This window comes from Capsicum annuum, chromosome 1 (assembly GCF_002878395.1).
Source record: "Capsicum annuum cultivar UCD-10X-F1 chromosome 1, UCD10Xv1.1, whole genome shotgun sequence".
NCBI lineage: Eukaryota > Viridiplantae > Streptophyta > Magnoliopsida > Solanales > Solanaceae > Capsicum > Capsicum annuum.
In genome coordinates, this window is record NC_061111.1 from 222,680,216 (window position 1) to 222,700,290 (window position 20,075).

Below are 20,075 nucleotides of genomic sequence, written 5' to 3' on the forward strand. Positions count from 1 at the left end.
TCCTTCCAACCCTATGAGATACCTGTGATTTGATTTTCTTGTAACTTGGGTAGGTAGGATGTCCAAAATCAAGAGTCGATTGCCTTCCTTCATTCAATTTAATTTTTTTAAATAATGATCGGGATAAAATTCTATCTCGTTGTCTACTTCTTTGTATAAAAACACTTTGTGTTTACATCCAATGGGGCATGATGTAGACACGTAATTTTGTTCCTCCCCGAAAATATTTTACTCATTTTATTCACCTTACTATACACCCCCTTTTAGTTGATAATATTCCCCCAAAAGGATTAAAATAACCAAATTCATAACACTTTTGACACTTCACCCTAACAAAAATAACAACCTATCCACATCACATGCGGGACCCATACGAAACACACACTTACCTTCATAATCTACACACTCAGCACATACTAACACACGTCTTACACTCTCTATACATAATAATCACGAGCCCTACATAATTCCACACAAGGCTCATGCACTACATAATACATACTCCACATACACATCATAGAACAGGGAGAAATGGACACCGTACATACAGACACAGAATATACGCACAAACACACATCATCATCTCTATTTTTTTCTTTTTGATACATAATAACCACACCCTCTACCGACTTACCTACGGATATACAAAGAAAAGATAAACACAACAAAGAAAATCACGCACCACTCATGCACACACACCCTCCAATATACACAAAATATCACGCACACTCACCAGATTCACTCACTCACACACCAAAAGGGGAGAAAACGAGATGGAGAAGGCAAAAATAGTAAGAAAAGATTAAAAAATGGACTAAAAAGGGGGGGTCTATTGGGATATGGAAATCGACGAGCAATTCGGTTGTTTTTGAAGTTTTTCTGGCAAAATTTTTGCTGGAATTGAGTCAAACTCGTCGAACTAACCCACCCAGTCCTAAAATTCCCAAAATCTCCTCATTTCTCTTGATTTCTAGGCAAATCTGGCCGAAAAATGCTAAGAATAGCCAGAATCCAACTCGTTTTGTCAGACTCGCCAAAACTCTGGCCACACGTTTTTGTTGGTTTTCTTATAAATTTTTGTCTTCGTTCGTTGTTCTTGGTGGATTTTTCCATTTGGGTTGGACTTCGATATTTTGCATTGGACGGGTTATTGTTAAGGTTTGAATTGAGGTTATCGAAAGTGGTTTCTTTATTTTTTCGAGTAACATTCTTCGAAAGCTTCAAATTGAGGTCCATTTCTAATCTATACTCTTTTTATTCCCGTGTTCATGATATTCGGTGTTATGGATTGAATGTTTTGTGTGTTGTTTGATCCACATTGGTAGTGAAGAGTTGTTTAGTGTTGATTGATTGTTGGTTTTATTTGTTATGTATTGTGTGATGAAACGATATCTCGTTTGATATTTGAAATTGGCAATTGGGAATAAGTGGGACAAAAATTGAAAATTGATAAAGGTGTATATTAATAATTTTGATTCATAATGCATTTAGATTGATTAATTGGTTTTTTCTATTAATTTGCACTTGATAGTATCATGTTTTAGGCTGGGAATCGATAGGCAAAAATTTAGGTTCGGGGTATGCAACTCATAGGATTCTATATCATTGAATGTGTGAATGTTTGTGTTGAATGCTTTCTCCACTTTTATCACTTTTCATTAAATGTGTTCATTCGTCGGGGAATGCCCCGAGGTCACATTGTATTCATTCACCGGAGAATGCCCCGAAGTATCTTGTACCCGGGGGACGTTCATGATGAAGGCTCGAGGCGTCGGGTAGAGCATAGTCTAGGATTAGCTTAGAATAGAATTTACATTTCCGTATTTTTTCTATTTTGGGACTGTATAATTCAAACTGGACATTATTTTGGTTTTGAATTTCATTTGATTTGTTTGTTTGCTTGGCTTGTGTGTTTATTTGGTTTATACATCTTATAGTGTTTACTAGCTGATGTACTCCATAAAGCGACCGTGGTCAAACCACGGGATCGAGGGGTGCCTAACACCTTCCCTTCGGTCAATAAAATTTCTTAGCTGGAATCTCTGTTTGCGGATCAGTTTTAAAGAGTCAAAATCATTTTAAAAAAGGATTTCCAAAGGTGACTTGGCACACTCGATTTATGCCAAGTGGCGATTCTGAGTTTTGAATGTAAACAATCCTTTTCGAAACAAATTTTTCTTTTTATCACTTAATAATAAAAACTATTTCAGACTTAAAATCGAATCTTTTAGTTAAAAAAAGGGTGTGACAGTACGTTGCACATGTGTGCAAAATCCTATAATATACCATGTGGCAAAATTATATAATTACTACCAAAATAAAGCTTTTAAGTTTCAATAGAAATTGTCATAAGGTTTTATTTTTTGAGAAAAATGACCGAATGGATGTTGGTGGAGCTTCTGAAAATGAACATTGAAAGTTTGAAATGTAAACGTTATATTTATTTAGTTTTTTTCTTAAGATAAGACACGAGTAACTTCAAACTATACTAAAATTGACACACTTAAATTTTACAAGAGTCCTATTACCACCTAAACTTAATTTTTTTTATACCTTTATGCTCTTTTTTGTCTCATATAATTTGGGGATACTTGTGCCTTATCCCTTTTGTTAAATCTTTTTCATTTAATTAAAATTTATCTTTTTAATTTAGGACACAAGAAATATTAACAAAGTATGTCATCAGATACAAAAGAACAATAATAATATACTCTTCCACTACAAAGCGAAGTTGATAGAATAATTAAAGATAAATGATGAGCGTATATTGAATTATTAAGTTTCTAGATGTGTGATTTTATCAAATGAAAACATAATTATATGGAATAAATGTTTACATGAACGAGGGCTTGTGAAGCATTTCAACCTACATATTCTACGGTATACTAGGGTTTACTTATACCTAAAAGGCATTCTGTATTAAGACATACTGCAATCACAAATCATTTGTGAGTTAAATTTGTCCACTTATATGAATTTACATTAAGATTGTCAATTAGTAAATAACAATCTTTAATATAATCTTTTAGATTTACTTATTTCTATAAATGCCAAATTCATCGATAGGCCCCTCAACTCCACACAAATCTTTATGTTGACACCTAAAATGGACAATGTTCATTTTAAGCATTTAACTCAGTTATAAACTGTATCATTTTGTCACCTTTTTACATCAAATCTCGTGCGTGAGGTGCACTCGCGCTGATGTGGATTAAACAGCCAGTTGATTTATCTCAACTCATTTTTAATCACCACATCATTATATACACCTATAATTTTATTTAAAAAAAAAAAACAAAATCATCTTCCTCACCCAAACCAGTTTCTTTAACCTCCATTAACCTCCATTAATGGAGGTTAAATGTTTCATTCCCTTTATGAGCTTTTCTAATCGAGATATTTGTAGTCATGACGTCGTCGGAATATCTTTAATGTCATCAAAATCTCGTTTTCTTGATCTTTATAGATATATCTGAGCCTTAATTCTTAAAAAGTTAATTAACAAAAGAAAACATGGTAACTGTTGGGAGGTTAAAGCAATTCAAGCTATATCTTGTTCATCATTGTATGTTTTTGAGCTTTTTAAAATATTGTTTCATTTTAGATTTGTTTATACTTGTTGTTTATTCTGGTGATGATTCTCTTCGTTTTGAAATTCTGATCGTGTTCGATCGATTGCTTACAGAGAATGCTAATGCAAAGTTTTGATCTTCTATGGAATTTTGATTTCTTTTTTTTTTTTTTTTTTTGGATTAAAGGTTGGAAAAAAGGGGATTTTCTTACGTGTTTTGTTTAGATGACGATTCTCTATGTTTTTAGAAATTGATCATCTTCAAATTCCGATGAAATCCTAGTGCAAAGTTTCGATTTTGATTTTTTTTTTTTTTGTGCTTAAAGGTTGGAAAAAGGTTTTTTTCCAGATACTTTGTATTTTAATTATATTCTTTAAAAGTTAATTACCATATTACTACAATATATTACTCTTCGTATTTGAATTAATAACTCAATTATATCAGTTTTTTTCGTAAATAAAATTTTATTTTCTTCATTTTTTAGAGTGCATTGTTAGAAGTAATATGGAAGAAAACATTTAAATAAACATTTCCAGACGAAAATAGAAAATTTATATATATAGTAGAAGCAGATGCAAGTGAATACAGTTACGGAGGAGTACTTAAATATCGATATGAAGCAGAAAAAATAGAACATCATTGTAGATATTACTCAGGTACGTTCAACGAAACAGAAATAAAATGGAAAATAAATAGAAAAGAGTTATGTTCATTATATAAATGTTTATTATCATTTGAGCCATATATTGTATATAACAAATTTATTGTACGAACAGATAATACACAGGTACGTTGGTGGCTAACAAAGAAAATACAAAATTCAGTTACAACAAAAGAGATTCGAAGACTAGTTTTAAATATATTAAATTTCACATTTACAATTGAAGTGATTAGTACTAACAAAAATGTCATTGCAGATTACATATCAAGACAAAGCTACACAGACTGATATAGTAGAGGAAGATACTCTAGAAAAAATACTTAACACCCTAACTACGCTTTCAATGAAAGTGGACAGTATGGGTAATGAGATAGAAAAGCTAAAGACTAATGAAGGTAAACTGAAGTCTATAGCTACAAATCAGCTAACTCAGCAGTGTGCAGAGCTATGTCGATCGGAAGACATTAAAAATCCAGAGATAGAAGGAGACGTTGGGACACTCCATAAAACCCATAACATTTATCAATCTACTTCTGCAGGTACAAGCAAAGGAGTTAATAAGCCAAGATACCAAAATGCAAATATGAATAAAATATTCGAAAAACCATTTACCCTTAAAACACAAAAAGACCATTTATTCATACCCCCACAAGTTAATACATACCGAGACAGCCTAAACCAAGACAAGAAAATATACAACTACACATCCCAAAAATACATAGAAAATATATACAGAGTACAAACTTTTCTAAACCATAACCCCAGAGCTACAGATATCAAAGAACCAAACACCAATTATATAACCCAAAAATTACAAGGATACAACAAACTGATAGCACTACCCAAAACTAACCCAAGCCTAGTCAAAACTTGTTTTGACTATGGATTATTAAATACCATATACACCCAAGACGGAGAAGAGCTAACAGCCATGGAGGAGTTATATAAGATAAGTAATTTATAGTTTCAATTTCGTAGTCTATTACTTTTTCTAATATCATTTTCTTAATATCTATAATTTCTATGTTTTTAAGTATATATAATATTAAAATTCTATCCATACTAATTTTTCTTTTAGGTCTTTCATTATTTGTCTAATTCGGTTTCTATAATTAATTTCATTATTTAGATTTTCTTGATTTTCTCTAGTTTGTCTAATATATTCTAACATATCTTAATCTGAATAATATCCTTCTGGGTAAATTTCTTCGTATAACTGTTCTAAGTAATTTATAGTTTCAATTTCGTAGTCTATTACTTTTTCTAATATCATTTTCTTAATATCTATAATTTCTATGTTTTTAAGTATATATAATATTAAAATTTTAAGATAATCTAAATGATCTATTTTTTAAAATTGTTTTGTAGCTGTTTGTTTTAGTCTTAGTAGTTTTTGCATATTTTTATTAAGAAATTTTATATCTTTGTTTTCCATGTGTTTTTTGTTTTTTTATTTTTTCTAGTAACTACAAAAGTTTTTTTTTTTTTTTATCTTTTTTCTAGAATTTTATGTAACTTATTACCTTAAGTATTTATAAGAGTAGTTAGGTATTTGTGGTATATAGCTTATTCTAGACGTATAATTTTCACCAAAAGCTTTTTCTAATATTATTTTTCTTATATCTGCTACTTTTATATTTCTAAGTGCATACAAAATAAGTATCTTGAATTTATCTACCATCACATCAGATATATTATCATTCATTTTTCATAAATTTGCTTTTTTCAAAATATTCCCTTCAATCACATACACAACAAAATATGGTCATATTGGCTTACTATATACTAGAGTATTCTTAAATAATATGTTCTTCCGTCACTATTAACATGGTAATCCGGATACTTTTTCCCTTAAACAGCGCCTCTACTCTGGTTACTCCCCGCCACGGCTTCTTGCCTCAATGGTTTCACCTTTAGGATGGCATAGTCCTTAGGGATATTTCTCCGTTTCCTCTTTGTTAATAAACTTCTTAACATATTATTCTTCGAATAATTCTACTATAAAGTAACTAATATGAATTATTTTATCATATCATGATTGTTGGGAATTATGAAATTAGCTATTCATAATTATAAATAGATATACCTGTTCCGGTAGCTTTGATGTTTCTGAGTTTTGTTGTTCCTGTTGTTCCATAGCTTTTTCCATTGGAGTATATTTTTCTAATTAACTGAGTAAATTTTTTTGTTTGTGGAATGGAGAGAGATTTGTTTTCAAAAGAAGGCTTGTGGCTTGCGGCCTGCTTTCCGCAATACCTTCGTCCTTTGTATTTATAGAACGAACTTACAAATTTACATCTCTGTTTTTGTCTAAAGAGTAATGAAAATTAAAGAAGTGGGGCCTATCCCCATCTACTTTTCCTAAAAATTCTAAGTTAGTTACGTAAAGTAAAGCCTTACATACAATTTCTAAAACTAAGAAAGAAAAAAGTCAATAATAATGGCTTACATTTTTTTTTTCTATGTAAAAGTCTAACAAATTAATTAATGTACAGTATCTTGTCTCCGTTGATTTTTGTCGTATCTGCTCCATTATTTGCTCTATTATTGCTCTGTATCTGCTCCATTATTGCTCTGTATCTTTATCCTTCCAGCTGTCATTTTATCTTCTTTATTCTAGATGTACCTCTGGAATAATATTATCTTCTCCATTGCACCTTGAACATTGGTGGTCTGGATATTTATGTCCAATTATCTTACAGTATCTCGTTAGTAGTCCTTCTGAAATAAATCCCTTTTTTATTGCTCGTGCGGTAGATTGTTTTTCTGGGTTGAGTAGTGTCAATATCCACTGTCTTACATCTTCCATATCTGCTTGTCTTAGTTCTTTCGAATTTGAATATATCATTTGGTGGTCTCTTGAATAGTAGCTCCATATTGGATTTCCGTTAGAGTAGTTATTTGCTAGTTCTTGTATGATTGTAGCTAGTCCAATAAGTCTTTTATTTGCGTAAAAATCTGGTATCTCTATTCTTGGTATCTCCGGTTGTCGCGATATATCTTCCGGTATAATCATGTCTCTTGTCAGTCCTATCTTTACAACTTGTATCACTGGTTTTATCTCATCATACAATATCTCTGCTGGTGCAGTATAACATTTTATATAAAATAAAGTTCCTTTTGTTATTCTTTTATAGGTAGTAAATATCTTATATAACTCCTCCATGGCTGTTAGCTCTTCTCCGTCTTGGGTGTATATGGTATTTAATATTTACCAAAAGCTTTTTCTAATATTATTTTTCTTATATCTGCTACTTTTATATTTCTAAGTGCATACAAAATAAGTATCTTGAATTTATCTACCATCACATCAGATATATTATCATACACTCACTTTACCATATCACTGAAGGGTGCTAAAGTGATACACTTTATGACTATTTTAGGTGTTTAAAATGAATAACGTCTACTTTAGGTGTCAAAATAAAAAGTCGTGCCTAGTTGAGGGGACTATCGATGTGTTTGACCTTCTATAAATGTTTCCAAAAAACCGATATAGTTAGATGACAAGATGGATGACAAAGGGTCTCTTTGTATTCTGTGTTCTAAACCGTAAATCAGAAAAACAAAACTAGAAAAACAAAAACAAAAATATTAACTAAAATATATGAGAGTATAAAATTTATTGTGTGTCCTTAAAGATTTTAATCCCCTTACTATACGTCTATACCTGAGTTTTAGGATTACTTTCTCCTAAGATAAAACAAATATACCTATAATCACTGAAATAGCGATATCTCAAAAGTCAATGATTTGATCGAACACAAAGACGGCAGTAAATCAAATAAAACCTATATTTTTGTTTTCATGAAAATATGCACAAGAAGTTGAGAATATTTAACACAAAAAAAACGAGGCTATTCCTCTAATTTACAGCCAACAAAGAGTAGTACAAATAGGCGTTGTGTATTTTTAGAAAAATCACAACCCGTTGATGTCTTTTCAAGAAAACACTTCATTTTCTATTCATACCTTTTAACACATTAAACTGTTTCAATACCAACTTTTTCACTTATTATTTTCATATAATAAAATTGTAGATGTATAAAATTGAAAGTACTTAAGAGAATCTTTAATTTGACTTATGATCAATTTATGACTCTAATTAATTTAGTTTATATGGTAAAGGGGATGTCTTTTGACACAATCTTTTCTCAGGTTAGAACATACAAAATAAATAGGGCACTCAAACTTAAAAAATTTCATGCTCTAAATAAATATAAAAAGGAAATCATATGAAACAGTTCATAGTTAACGAAGAAGGAAGAAAAAAGATGTTTATGCAATTTTTGCTATAGTAATTTGGATGATCTAAAAAACTTATGGATTGAAAGAGAGTCAAACTATAAGTAATAAAGAATCACTTTGTAAATCTATTATAGTCAATACATTTTTATATAGTAATGATTTGTACTCAAGATAATGACAGGAATTTTTCAGCTAGGCAAAAGTAAATATAAAAGAAATATTGTGGGTGTCTAACCATATTCGCACATTATAAACACATGTACACCCACCACAGAGAATGGGACATAATTAACCAAAATTTCATTAATATGTGCAACTGCCACTTAGATGGGTATTGAATTTTGCATTGGTTGACATTATTTTCAGTACTACGCTTTTTTACTCAGTTCAAACAATAATGTCTTTCCTTATCTTTTTCTCTTGTTGTATATTTAATCGGGATAGTATACAACAGTGTTTCACTAATCGATTTGGGTATTGAATTTTGCATTGGACAGTTATGGAGATTAGAAATGAGAATCTTGGTCGAGAATACATTATATGATATGGATATTATGTTTTATTTATGTTCACAACACCAACAACATACTCATGTACTCTCACAAAATGGGGTTTGGAAAAGGTAAGTGTTCATAAGTTCATATCACTACCTCAGAGGCGAGGTAGAGAAACTGTTTCTCATAGACCCCTAGCTCATGACAAAATCGATCTATAAAAGGAAATAGAGTATATTCAAAATATGATAAAACTATTTAAAACTGTAAACTATATAAGAATTAAATCGATTAAGAAGTCTTAATTTACTGTCTCTAATTGTAGTTAGTATATCCTTTTAAACAAATTTTCTTCTTTGTTTTTATTAGTTTTATAACAGCTTATTTGCTCTATTTCGATTTATTAATATATCAAGTTAGCATTACCTTTTAAATATATAAAGATATGATAGGACCTCATCTATTTCGTTTTAGTTGACCTCCTCTTTAAAAATATTTGTTTCAATTTAGTTGTCTCTTTGATAAAAGCAAGAGGATTTTATTATGTTCTTTCAATACTACTCTTAACATTAAATGACTAAACAAAGTGTATTTACTTAAATTTATATTTTCAAAGCATAATTAATAAGGTTAATTTGGTAAAATAAACAACTACTTAATATTTTTTTAATGAGTGTGTCAAATCCATAGGGGTCAACTAATATGAAACGGAGGGAGTAATTGTTATCATTCTTGTGCACTTTTCTATATAAAGATCTTACTTTCTGTGTTTCTCCTCAAATATTTTATTCATTAATTTTTGGATTGTTGTCTTGAGTTTTAAATTAACACAATGAAGGGAAAAGCATTATTCATCTGTGGATGAATGGTTTCTATAGACGTAAACATGAGTGAACTTACAAACAAGAGACAGTGAAAGTAAACTATGATAATTTCTAGATGGAGCAACGTTCTCTTCGTTTGGGTGACGGAAAAAATAAGCTTATTAAGAACAATCTGAAACATTTACATCCCTTTGAAGGGTTGTTATTAATTAATTTATCTAAAAATTAAATAAACGCACAACTTAAGTTTCACTTATTACAAAAAAATCCATCACTCCAAATATATTACAAAAATCCCATTTTTCTCTAAAAATGCATATACATAACTTTCTATGTATATATCGGCCTTGTTATATATTTGAATTGGCTTTGTTATGCATATGTCGGCCTTATTATGTATATATCGGCCTTGTCATACTTGTTATGTATATGAATTGGTCTTATTATGTATATGCCGGACTTGTCATATACAAAAGTTTCTCTATCATATACAGAAGTTTCTATTTATATGTCGGCCTTGTTATGTATATGAATCGGGAAAGAGAGTAAAGTAATTAAGGAATTGGGAGAGAGTGTAAATAATTCTAATAAAGTTGAGATTTATGTTATTTTTACTTAATTTATTCATTTACTTATGTATTAAACTAAAAATTAGTAGAAAGGGTATTTTAGTAATTTCACTTTACAATTTTGGAGTCCATGCTTTTAAGGTAGTATAGATAGATATATTAATATAAATATAGATATTAGTTATGTAACTCCCCGAGTCTGTATCCCGGACGCTACACGGTGCTCATAATCTCGAGGGACCACAAGCTAGCCCATGACTGCTACCTGCTGCAATACCTAAATAATAATACTGTAATTATACAAAAATTACGTGGAAACTTGACATAAGATTCAAACTGAAAGTAAATACTGATACATCTGTCTGAAATACTCTAGTCTGAAAAGCCTCTACAATCTGAACAAGGAGTTGATAGGACAAGTCCCCAACTAACTCCGACTACTGAAATAAATTGAGTATTAAAATACTGAAATAATAAGTCTGTCCTCGAACTATGAGGACTCACGACTAAGTCTGTTGCTGATAGATCAGGCTGCTAAGTATCATCGGGAGCTCGTGCATCTGAACCTATGATATAAGACATTATAGCGCAAAAGAAAGATATGCGTCAGTACTTTGAATGTACTGGCATGCTAAGTGAGATAGGTTGAGATGCATGGGTTCATATGCATGAACAATACTGACGGAATGACATGAGTATAACTAAATGAGAGTACATGCATGAATACTTAAACTATAACTGAGATCATGATAACACTAGATATTGAGTTCTGAATTACTAATTTACTGATATCTGAGTTTACTGATACTATGTATTTGATCACTGAGTGACTGTATCTGACAGTCCTGATTCTGAAGAACTGGTCTGAATTCTGTACTGAGCTGAGTGACTGCATCTGATAGTCCTGGTTCTATACTGAGATTGAAACAGAAATTAAGACTATGAGAGGTAATCATCTAACCGACATGCCCCAAATCTGAGCTGATAGGGTTCTAACCTGTGACCCCAGTTGGAAGGATGCTAATACCGTGGCACGGGTACTAACACTGAAAAACCAGGATGCCAAGCCTAACTGACGGGTGACACCTAGACGGAGTCAAGCCTAATCTAATGGGTGACCCTTGGAAGGTTGTCAAGCCTAGTCTGACGGGTGACTCCTCATCCTGCGTTGGCTATGTAGTTCTGGAGTACAGGGACTGCTACTAACAACCCTGCCTCTCTGACAGGGAAGCCGTCATCCCTGCACTCGCTCGGTGCTAAATCCTACTCCCAACTGAAAGATACTAAACTGATTTTTAAACTGTACTAGACTGGACTAGACTGTTACTGTTCGTGTTAACTGACTGAACTGAACTGAGTTCACTGAGTTCCGTTGACTGACGGAATACTACTGAATTCTGTTAACTGACTGAATTTACTAGGGTCTGAACTGAATATTGAACTTGACTGGACTGATACTGGGTCTACTGAGTTTTTCTTGAGTTCTATAACTGACTAAGAGTACTACTGATCACAACATTACTGAGATTATTCTGTAACTGACACTGGCTTTAGGTAAACAGCTAAATTATCGGGTTTTAAATACCCAGGACTCGATAGCATGAAAAGTAAAGCATCACATGACCTTGCATAGCATAGAAGTGCACACTTGTTCATAATGCATCTATAGAGACATTTTATCAAACACTTGAATGGCATGAACTAGTATACATGCTAACATGATATAATCTCACTATTTAATTCACACGAACAACTCATCAAACACTTGGAAGACATTTTGTATGCACATAGTACTAATCAACACATGAGCATCACAATTTCAAGGCTTTAACATGAATTCACATGGTACTACATACATAATAACTGTTTTTACATAAATCTTGCACTTAATCATGGAATAGAAACCCAATCAACATTATAATCATGAATACCCATGAATCCAAATCATGGAAATCATGAAATTAATTTACTTAAAGTTTAAAAGAGTTTTTTGGACTCCAAGAGTGGAAGGGACCCTTGGATGAACACTTGACGTACCTTGGTACTTGAATTAATGAAGACTGATGGAGTGTTCTTGAAGATAAAGCCTTGAAAGTAGATTCCCTTGTGTTTGTTCTTGAGAGGATTTTAGAGAGAATGAGTGTTTTAACCCTAAGAATGACTAAATTTCATGTTTTTGGGGCTAAATAGAAGTGGGATAAAAACCCATTTACCCCTTTGGACGCGAAATTAAAAGAGCAAAAACCGTGCCCAGTGACGCTCAGACCGATACGCCGCATCGCGTCGCGTCGAGTTCGCATTGGTTCATTGGAATTGCACTGAAAGATGGAGGAAAATTATCTATCGATACGATGGGCGATGCGATGCGACGCATCGAGATCGCATCAATCCACTGTTTTGGTCACCTGAACATGATTCAAACGAGGTCCAAAAAATTTGAAACTCACCCGAAGTGACCTAATGACATTCCTGATCATGAATCAACCTAAAAATTGATGTTTTAAGGTCATAAGGGTCATGAAATAAGATCGCCAACTTACGAAGGCTAAAATATATCTAAGTATAAATACCTAGTTAACCTTTCTAAGTCTGGGACCACTTTTCAAGCTTTAACGGACTGAGTTAAGCTTAGAATTTTGCAGGGCCTTACAATTCTCCCCCTTTGGAACGTTCATCCTCTAATGAGACTGATTAAGCTGAGAATACTGATAAACTGAGCTTATACACTGAGCATGCATATCTGATGCATATAACGCCTGACTAAAACTACTAATAAGCTGAGTTTTTCAAACTGGACATGCATATCTGATGTATGAGTGCATGACTGAACTGATTCGTGAATGCATTACTGAATATGCAATGATAATGGATACAAAGTTTATAACTATAACTGAACATAGAACTAAGCCAATCTAAGGAAGACTGTTACCTTAAGCCGAGAATATTGATGAACTTGAGATCATTTACTAATCATGCATGAACGGGAACATGACAACATAACTGAGCCTGAAATGTGATACATGAACTGAATATCATGAACTGAACTGAGCCTTTGAATACATGGATTACGGCTGAGATTGGAACTTGAGGGTCCACCTATGAGTATCCACTACTCCAAACTGGATTCGTTACGTGAAGAAAAGATGAAAGGTTTAGGCATGAAAGCTTGGGGGATTATAGTGTATCTCCCCTTTGGGACATTATGTCACTTGACTGAGATACTGAGGAAAACTGAGAAAATGCACAGGACACCTACGAACTGAATCATGACTACATATCGGGGATCTGAAACTGAGGCATGACACCTGAATTGAGCTGAATGCGCAACCACATGGTTGCTCGATCTTGGAATAGTTACATCATGAGACTTCGGATAGTACGACTGGATGGAAAGATGGGAAACCCAACCATACAAATATTTGTCCGCCTAACTGATGACCTGAATTGCTAGTTTTACGAACTAACTTATGCTGAAAACTTTTATTCGACTGGAGCCTTTCTTTGACACTCTTTCTATAGAGTTTCAGTGGCTTTAGGGAGCAAGGAGTCTTGGCATAGCTAAATAAAACAGCTGAATAAGAAAATCACATCCTGGCTAAAATTTTGTAATATGAGTCGAGGCCTACGAAACATCATCTAAGATGAAGTGACTAAGCCTTATGCATTGCAACTACAACTTTTCAAGCTTAGACATATCCCTTTACTACAACATTTTAGTCCTATTGTCACTCTTGTAAAGTATGGCCTAAAATAGCAGAAAATGTGGTCTTTGATCAGAGGCTACACTTTCAGACTTTAGGCAACACTTTTTGGGGGTAGCCTAAAGAGGCGTAGCCTTTGATCAAAGGCCACACTTTTCAAGTGCTGTCATATCAGCTATATTTAAAAAACGTGGCGATTAAGGTATAAAGGCCATGCTTTGCAGCTTGTCATTGGCAACGCTTTTATTTGATAAAGCTACACTTACAAATGTTGTCTTTGTTCGGGCATGCTTCACAAGCGTAGCCTTTTGTAGCACCTCTATAACAACACTTAAAAAACGTAGCCTTTTCTTTATTACCAGCCATACTTCAAAATCGTAACCTTTTATACATCCTCTATGACAACACTTATAAAGTGTAAGCATGTTTAAGCCATACTTCTGAAGGGTAGTAATATTGCCTAAAATTTAATAGTTCAAGCCACATTTTATAGAAATGGCATTAGGCATATAAAATGTTAGTACATATTTCTAATTGAAAAATAATTATTTTGATCAAAATGTATACATCACTAAGCACATTACATAAACACACACACACACACACACACACATATATATATAAAATCTCACGCACCAATTAAGTAATAAATAATTGAAGTGCATAGATTTGACTTCAGAAAAACATGTCTTTTACATACTAAATAGAAAACAACATAATTAAAATTTGTACCAAGTTTCACACAAAACCAAATGTATATAAAAGTATATCAAAATATTTTAAAAATTCATCATTCATTTCAATCTAGATCAAGTTGAGTTGTGGCGCTCACCATTCAAATTTGATCCCCTGCATTGATCCTATACATTCAAAATGAAACAAACAATTAGAAGTAAAATTATGTTAAACAACAACATACCCAGTAAATTCCCACCAAGTGGGGTTTGGGAAGCGTAAGTGTATGCAGTCCATACCACTACCTCAATGTGAGATAGAGAGGCTATTTCCGATAGACCCCCGGCTCAATATAAAGCAATCTAGGATAAGATACGAAATAGTACTAGAACAAGATACAATTGAAACTAACATATTCAATAATACTAGGAGCAATATACTCCAAGTATACACCACAACATACAATATCCTAACTTAAACCAACCTTCTACCCTAATTCGCCTCCTCCATAATATATCCATATATATATATATAGATAGAGAAAGAGAGAGAGAGAGGTACAGTGACAAGATAAAAGAACAAAAGAGACATGGCATTTTTAGTTACTATTATCTGAGCACCTATAGAGATACAACAATAATGTCATTAACCCTTTCAATTGAGCTCTTTAATTGAGCACATAGCAGCTGATAAAACATAAGAGCCTTACAAAGCCAAGCTGACCAAGACTAGATTTTTGGATGTTGTTAGCACAGTGACTTGTTATGTTAGTAACTAACACTTGAAGTAGAGGGTTCCGCTCATATTTATGGATTAGATTCAGGTTGAGCACACCAAAGTTATAAGACTAATTTGGTTAGACCAAACTCAAAACTTAACGAGTCTCTGCTCTTTAAGGAACTCAAATACAATAAACAACTTAATAACTTTCAATCGACTTGTACAAAATTTATAATTTCTTTAGATAGCTAAAAGAAGTGTCCTATCAAACCAACTATAGACTCCAGTATAATGTTTTTAGGCTTAGGTTAAAGAATCCGACCTTTTTCCTAAAAAACGTCTGACGTTCTAGTGACCTAAAATGAAATAAAAAACACTGCAAAAACTTAGAATGGATCATATCAAGATTGGAACAAAAGAGTTTAGAATTTCTATCACCTCACCTGCTTCTTTCCTTAACCACTCCTGTTCTCTGTAGCCACTATATTCAAGAGCTAATAGGGGCAGACGAACTGACAGATCAATAGGAGAATAGCAAAAGAATGCAACCATACTTCCACACCTGCAAAAGCAAAGTCTTTTAGTCACTAAATAAAGATGGTGTAGCAATGACTGAATATCACAGTGATTTTGAACTTTGGCAGATTCTAACCTAATTCTTAAGGAATATCATGCAGTACGGACCCATAGTATCGAAGGTAGTCTCTTTGCAGAGAATGACCACAGTTATCAACACGATTAGCAGTTGAATGATTTGAAAAATTAAGTTCCAAGAATCTCCCAAATAAGAGTCCCCAAGCAGCATCTGACATTATTACTCTGCGAGTCGCTGGTGGAACTCCTCCTATTTGTGCACACTTAAGGCATCGATGCCACATCCAAATCTTTTTATCCCGTTCACCAGGAAGAGAATTCACCAAGGGAAGACGTCTAACATTTATGGTAAGATTCGCCTGCTGGTGTGTATAACAGATGACATGAGCCTCAGCTGGCTCCTTGCAGTATTCATAGAAAGACATCTGACATTACGAAGTATAATACAAACTAGCATGGAATTGTTTTCGATATTGGAATATCATGTATTTTGAAGTTTGGGATAAAGGAGGATTGCTACCTGACCAAAAAAATCATCCAGAAGATACCGCCCAAGTGGCTTATCGAAGGAGCCATAAAACTTGATGCGAATGAGCCGAGAACTTACACTTAATGGTCTCAAAATTAAATTATCCTGTTAAGCAATGGCAGAATTTCAAACGAGCATTGTTAAAATAAACATATGTCTCGCAATCTTAATAAATGATAAGCTATAGTTAAAACATGTCTAGCAAAGAAAACTAACCAGAAAAAACAAGCGTTTAGCACCATTAACATTATCTAGGGAACCATTCTTCTTTGTCAAAATGATGGTCGTGTTTGTTATTTTGTATTGATCCTACTTAAAAATGGATTTGAGCCCAAAATCCAATGGAACCTAAGTTTAAATAACCAGAAAGACATAGATAGATAGAAAGAACATGAAGCAAGATGAAAGAAGTCCATTATATTACCACTGTGGTCTTACAGACAGTAACAACAATGAGAATCAAAATCATAAGGAACTTAAGAGCTTATCTACTCCTTTCTTTAGAGGAAAAATGGATATGCTTAACATTCTTAAGAGTATGCTTCATTTCTACATCATGTTCAAGCATTTATTCATGTATTGTTTATTGAGTTACTGGAAATTAGTTCAAGTTGAATTGCATACATATAGATCAAGGGATTTATTCGACTTAATTGCTATAGTTGAAACTGTCAATATTGAGATTTTTTTTCATCTGATGATATTGCTTTATGGTTTTTGTTTTAGACTTCTAGTCACATTTCAAAACGTACTTTGTTCCTAACAGATTCAAGCTCCTAGTCCTACCGGTGGCAATAGAATTAATACACCAACAACAGGTGAATAAGAAATTATGTCATATGCATGAAATAGTACAGATCAATACTAGTCCTACAGGTTATATTAAAGATCTCATGCTAAATAAGCATTCTCAGTAACGGAGCTTGAATCATATTGTGAGTCATCTAATCATCAGCTTATGGACTAATACCAATGATATTGTAATAAATAAATGATTTCCTTAATTTGCTTTGTTCAAGGCTATCAATGTGGTGGTTATCTAACGAGATACTATGTGGAATAACATCTTCAAGTAAGCCACATAATTTTGGGACTTTCTTCGTACACCCAACTTTTCTTTACTAATAGGATAAACTGTACATCTTATTAAGGGTAAAAGATTAAGAAAAATGATCTAAGTCTGGGCAACACACTGTTCAACATGCACCAGTTACCTACCTTAAACTAGTCCTACCTAGAAACTACTATACCTCAAATCTGCAGCAGCCAGAGTAGTTTTATATACTGCCACGCTGATCCCATGCTACTTCTTTTGCTATATAATTAAGCTCGTTGCAGCTCCTCCTGCCAGCCTTTGTTGTCTCTACTAACCCCTTGACAAACTAGTAGTTTTTTCCATATACTGCAAGGGGCAAGCAAAATAAGAAATGGTTGCAAGTAACAAGTCTGATCAGTTTTTGAACTCCATTTAGCAATTCTTATTTTATGGGCAGCTACCCATAGGATGAAGCACCAGTTAGGACACGCTCTTCCCTATACAACTTTAACCTAGTTCACTCCAAGTAACATACGATATGTTTTTCCTCCCGTCTTTACAATTTGGTGAAAATGCAGACATTTTGGATAATGGCATTCTTAGTATACATGCCTAACGACTAGGCGGCTAGGCCCCCTCCGATGTACCTTTGATTTTATCCATATACATGGTAGGCGTCTTCCTAATCCTTCATCTCTACATTAGGTGAAAGCCTAGCTAGCCAGTATCAAATAAATAAATAGAAAAAGTTGACGCATCATTCTATCTAAATTTAACTTCATAAAAAATATGGGTAACCAACGCTTCACCATCTAAATTTTTGGAAGAAGCATAGGATCCGGACAAAACCATGGAACCCTTACTTATGGTGCTGCTGCTATGAATAGTACATTACAAATTAAATGAGCCATGGTTTCTCGTTTCAATCAGTTATGCAAAATATGTCAAGATTGTCTGGGTTCTTTCCTTCTTAGTAGGGGTTGAATTCTTTCATAAAGATAAAAAGGATTATGGCAATTTTTTGTTTTGGTGTTTTCTTGTTTTCATCGGTGTAGATTAAGGAGAAGCTATTCTGGCTGTCAGTCATATAAAGAGCGATAAAACACGATATATATCTTAAATAACTTCTAATGCTTAGTCGATTTGTAAAAACTTTCTTACACATTAGCCAAGGGGAATGCATAGTACAATTATACAAATAAGAATATATGTATATCAATATGCACATGGATGCGAATAAGCAACACTACAGAGCCAAACAATTGATTTTTGTCAGGCTAGTTAGCACATAAATAAATTGTACTATGTGCTAAAGTTTACTCAACTTTCCATGATTTTCATGTACAACAATTACATTGTTTCAGTAATGATTTTTCACTACTACAACACACTTTGGGATCAAGCCCAATCTGGACATTCTTTGGTTGCTTGAAGTTCCATGTGTGCATCAATTAATCTTTCTTTGTAATGTTTACGATCATGAGATCGTACAAGAATCTCTATATCTAATTCCTGGGAACAGACACTATATTTATAATGTAACGAATGGTTGAAGAATATCTAAATTCGATATTATCTAAGCAAATAAAAAAAGAAAAAAGATTTGTCACACTAGATTTAGTAGTAGTACTAAGATTGATAAGCAATGCACAACTGGAACTACAAACAAAAATAAATCACTAATTAATAGGACAATTATAAACAGAAACAACCATTGTGATAGAACCCCCTGTAGGGACAGCCACTATGTATTGCGACAAACAATACATACTCCTTCATGCTACTTCAGGTAGAAACCCCCTGTAGTTAGTGATAGAACCTTTTGTTTGAGAACAATGGTATCAATGTGAGATCTTGGCATGTATTACAACACTCTCCAGGTAGTTCTTGGCTTTGAATATCTTGCATAAGACATCATATTTAATCACATTACATTATTTAAAATTCCTGTTAAAAGCTTTAAGCTCACCGCAAAGACAACTTATGCTCTCCCCTATAGTAGCTCATACTCAGCTATGATGGTCAAATAATTGCAAAATATTTTTTAGGTATAGTTATGAGGGTCCAAATTTCTCAATGGCGACATCATTCAATTAAGAGATCAGTTACCCACTAAATCAGATCATAACTTTTAAAGCATAAAAAGAATTTTTATGACGATTGACATTAAGATGCAGAAACTTGCGAACCAAAATCAGATCTACTTAACTGCATATCAGAAAACAAAACTGGGTCCTACCATTGATCATACTTTGTTATCTTGTATATGATGGCACCTAGTTTCAAAAGTTACATCTTGAACAAGATATTTTAACTAACTAATCTAATCAAAGAACATCTTCCTATAGAGTTGTGAATTATTGTAAGATTTTCCATCTTCTTCAATTCATATAGGATTACCCCATCTTATCAAATAAACTTTAAACTCAGCAAAAGAAGAAAAGTATCATCT

At 33.0% G+C, this 20,075-nt stretch overlaps 1 pseudogene; it reads right to left on the bottom strand.

Moving 5' to 3' along the window:
* LOC124898828 overlaps nucleotides 1-20,075 on the bottom strand; it is a 51,224-nt pseudogene that overhangs the window by 13,285 nt on the left and 17,864 nt on the right.